The sequence below is a fragment of the Haliotis rufescens genome, unplaced genomic scaffold (genome assembly GCF_023055435.1).
Source record: "Haliotis rufescens isolate VD_foot unplaced genomic scaffold, xgHalRufe1.0.p SCAF_1, whole genome shotgun sequence".
Taxonomy (NCBI): Eukaryota; Metazoa; Mollusca; class Gastropoda; order Lepetellida; family Haliotidae; genus Haliotis; species Haliotis rufescens.
This window is the reverse complement of record NW_025963779.1, coordinates 39,137,033-39,142,015: the sequence shown is the minus strand read 5'-3', so window position 1 is coordinate 39,142,015 and position 4,983 is coordinate 39,137,033.

Sequence of the window (4,983 nt, the reverse complement as noted above, 5' to 3'; positions counted from 1 at the left end):
TGTGACGTCACAAAGGTCAGAGGGCACGCACCTGCTTCGCTGTTGATGTCTTACAGGTCAACTTGACACGGGCGGCGAATTTGAATGTCAATTTAAAAGAAGAGTGTTGAGAGCACATTGTCACTATATAATCTAGGGTTACTAAGTATTGCTAAACTGATTGGTGTTAATTAAATGAGTTTTACAGACAAGTAGGGCTAAAGTTGTATTTGAATGTCTTGACTCAAACTTGCTATAACGGCAAATTGATTAGCTCAATGATTTAGACTACTGACTTATTGATCAAACTGCATAAAATAAGGAACACTTTTTTGTTATCATGTAGTTCACCAGACATTGTTGTTTCCGGCATCGAATGCGTTGTATAATGTGAGAGTGTTAGTCACTGGATTTTCTGGTCCAGACTCGAATATTTACAGTCCGCCGTCATCTAGCAGGAATATTGCTGAGTGCGGTGATAAACAAAAAAAACAACCAAACAAGTAACCCTGTGACTTGTCATTCAGATAAAGTCATTTTCATTTGTCTTACTACACTCGGTCGAAAATTTCATGAGGTCATTAAAAGAAAATCTAAAAATTATTTTTGGTATTTCAACCACGGTCGCAATTAACCAAGTTTTGTTTTTTTTAAATATTAAAAAAACTTTTAAAAGTGTTATCCTCAATCCCATTAAGATAATTTGTGAGTGTTTAGTTACCGCTACACACGGGTATGTGTGCTCTCACTAGCATGTGAGTTGTGTAGCGGTGGCGAGGACTAAGGTCTTGTGAGTGAGGGAGTTGGGTTTAACGCCGCAACCATGATTCGAACCAAAGATCACACATTTCTGGCGCGCCCAAGGGACGCAACACTGCACAGCGACTTGCAGCGACTTAGACCCACGTTAGAAAGCAAAAGAGGCTAGGTTCCCGAAACTTTAAAATTTGACCTTAGAAGAAGAAGAAGAAGACGAAGTTTATTCATGAATGAAGGCCACATGGTCCAGAGTCATTTACAGGACATGCACAAATTTTCTTACAACAAACGTTCAATTTTTTTACATAGGTAAATGTCGTTTTTAATGTATGTACAGGTTTTTGATAATAGAATCATTTCTGGTAGATAAAAGACTGATAAGGTTTGGAACAGATGGTTACACATGGTAACATTTTGGAATTAAATTTTCTCTACTACTTTTATAAAAAGGACAAATTTACAAAAAATGGTATTCATTTCCTATTTCATAACGGTTACATTTCATACATAAACTAAACGATGACTGTGGTTGTATTGTGGCAGGCTCAATTATGTACATAACTTTTTAAGTAGTAAGGTTATATGGCCTTGTTACCATTTTAACTGATTAGTTTATTACGATATTTACATGATAAGAATATATTATTAGTTGTACTATTAGTTATGTTTTATACCTTAGTATTTTATACCTTAAACATTCATTCCATAGCTCCGTAACATTAAGTAAGCTTACTCTCAGTCTCACTTCCACTAATTGTCACACTGCATGCTTTTGACTTACAGCACTCTTTGCCCCAGCGCGCCCCGGCCCAGTCTATTGTCTTGTTGATAGGCCAAGTTGGCCATAGCTACAACAATGTTTGTTGTTGAATTTTACAAAATCAGTTGCTATTGTCACCGCAAGGAAAGACTCAGCGAGATTTATTGCCACATTCATTTCTATGTGAGGATTTGGATTTGTAAAGGGATTTATTCATATTTAAGGTTAGTTGATTATTTATTTTATGATGTATATATGGATGTTTTCTAATTATTGCGATTAGAAATAATATATATTGTAGAATGCATTCTTAATTTGATTTATTAGAAACATAATGCATCTTGTATATATTTATAGTGCTTGATGAACTTACAGTTCAGTGAGTAATTATTATATGTATAAAACAGTATTAAACACGAAACCTAAATATATATATAAACTACCTATGGAGCCCCCATTACCTATACTACTAAGTATTGTAAACCCCTCTGTACAGTAATGGAAAGTAAATGTATGTCTGTATGCTTGATGCATTATGTATGTTGGTAAGTGCAAGTGTATGAGTGTTGTATGTCTGAAATGAGTGGCTGTTGTACTTTATATTTTTATACACTATTTTACCATAGGATATCACTTGTATATAGTATTCTGCATTTGTATTTCTTTATTATGCAGATTTCTCAGTGGCAACGTTCACCGTACACTCATTGTCACGGCATTACCAGTTCAGGTTTAACCTATCTGGTATGTAATGTTCATTATCACTTTATTATCATATGAATATATTTTGTATCTGTGTATTGATGTATTGTACGGATACGTCTGATGTATTGTGTAATGTAAAGTAAATGCTATTCATTTTAATGGAAGTGATATCTATATTTTAGAAATTTAAAGAGTAACTATAACGGATTGTATATATTTATATCTATGTTATATTTGCTTATGTTGTACTTTTATTGTTTCAGACTGAATTAAGTACGTACATTCGTACCGATAATAAAATAAACGTCATCAGCCTCACCCCCCACATTTGTTTGTGATTATTTGTGCCAGTAGATCGCCTACTCCACTATCGGCCTCACCCCCCACTGCTGTTTGTGATTATTTGTGCCAGTAGATCGCCTACTCCACTATCAGCCTCACCCCCCACTGCTGTTTGTGATTATTTGTGCCAGTAGATCGCCTACTCCACTATCAGCCTCACCCCCCACTGCTGTTTGTGATTATTTGTGCCAGTAGATCGCCTACTCCACTATCAGCCTCACCCCCCACTGCTGTTTGTGATGATTTGTGCCAGTAGATCGCCTACTCCACTATCAGCCTCACCCCCCACTGCTGTTTGTGATTATTTGTGCCAGTAGATCGCCTACTCCACTATCAGCCTCACCCCCCACTGCTGTTTGTGATTATTTATGCCAGTAGATCGCCTACTCCACTATCAGCCTCACCCCCACTGCTGTTTGTGATTATTTGTGCCAGTAGATCGCCTACTCCACTATCGGCCTCACCCCCCACTGCTGTTTGTGATTATTTGTGCCAGTAGATCGCCTACTCCACTATCGGCCTCACCCCCCACTGCTGTTTGTGATTATTTGTGCCAGTAGATCGCCTACTCCACTATCGGCCTCACCCCCCACTGCTGTTTGTGATTATTTGTGCCAGTAGATCGCCTACTCCACTATCGGCCTCACCCCCCACTGCTGTTTGTGATTATTTGTGCCAGTAGATCGCCTACTCCACTATCGGCCTCACCCCCCACTGCTGTTTGTGATTATTTGTGCCAGTAGATCGCCTACTCCACTATCAGCCTCACCCCCCACTGCTGTTTGTGATTATTTGTGCCAGTAGATCGCCTACTCCACTATCAGCCTCACCCCCACTGCTGTTTGTGATTATTTGTGCCAGTAGATCGCCTACTCCACTATCAGCCTCACCCCCCACTGCTGTTTGTGATTATTTGTGCCAGTAGATCGCCTACTCCACTATCAGCCTCACCCCCCACTGCTGTTTGTGAGTATTTGTGCCAGTAGATCGCCTACTCCACTATCGGCCTCACCCCCCACTGCTGTTTGTGATTATTTGTGCCAGTAGATCGCGTACTCCACTATCGGCCTCACCCCCCACTGCTGTTTGTGATTATTTGTGCCAGTAGATCGCCTACTCCACTATCGGCCTCACCCCCCACTGCTGTTTGTGATTATTTGTGCCAGTAGATCGCCTACTACACTATCGGCCTCACCCCCCACTGCTGTTTGTGATTATTTGTGCCAGTAGATCGCCTACTCCACTATCAGCCTCACCCCCCACTGCTGTTTGTGATTATTTGTGCCAGTAGATCGCCTACTCCACTATCAGCCTCACCCCCCACTGCTGTTTGTGATTATTTGTGCCAATAGATCGCGTACTCCACTATCGGCCAACACAACCACGGTTACAGTATTAAATCGAGTTTTCTGTTCATTTTTATCTTAAAACATAAACGAAAAGAAAACATGTTTTGGGGAATAACAAAGTCAAATGTTTTCTTCAGATTGTTTTTGTTTCCTCTTTTCGGTGGATCCGTAAACCAAGTAATTAATACCAACACCAATACATATACACTAAGAAATGGGTTCATATACATGTGAAGAGGTATTGCGCACATAAAATCCTTGCCGGAAATAGTCGGTACCTTCCGGAAATAATCACAAATTTGAAATGTTTTAGAGTTACATTTGCTGTTAAAATTTATAAATAAACTGTTAAAATATAATTAAATGTACCTGTAAGAATTCTGATGCATCGTAACTATTAAATTGGATAAAAGTACGCAAAGCTTTCAACTTTTCCCATGGTGCACTTGTTTCATAGTTTTCGCGCTATAGTCGCCATGCTTGTCAAAGTGCGAGGTACACAACATTTTTAGAGAGCTACACATACGAAGCCACAACTTTGTCATTCCTTGTTTTTCATCAAGTTTGCCATCATGGAACGACAATAAATACTCTTCGATGAAACCATTCACTCTTCTGTACTGATTTCCCACATTACAAAAATGGTGTCAGAAGTGGGAAAGTGTTCGGCGATGGATGTGACTTACCGTCGGCACAGCACCGCTTCTATTCCTATCGCCAATCGTCTGGACAGGATCTGGTTACTGTGTCCCTTGATCTTATTGATCTATATGACAAGATCATCGAAATTGATCCTACTTTCAGCGGAATGAAGGAGTCTGCCCTTAAAGGTCAACTGGCGGAAGCTGTACAGAGCGACGTCCAAAAACGAGAGACAAGGCGCCTTACTATCGAGCACCCCAGCATGAGTTTCCTGGACTTGAGGGATCGTCTTATCGAATGGCTTGGCAACACTCCATTAAAGGAAAAGAATGTACATTATCAAGAACATCGATCAAACTTTGAAGATGTCTTGAAGAGACAGGAGGCCATGATAGAGGAACAACAAAAACAGATACAAGAGCTTCTCACCATCAACGCTCGACCAAG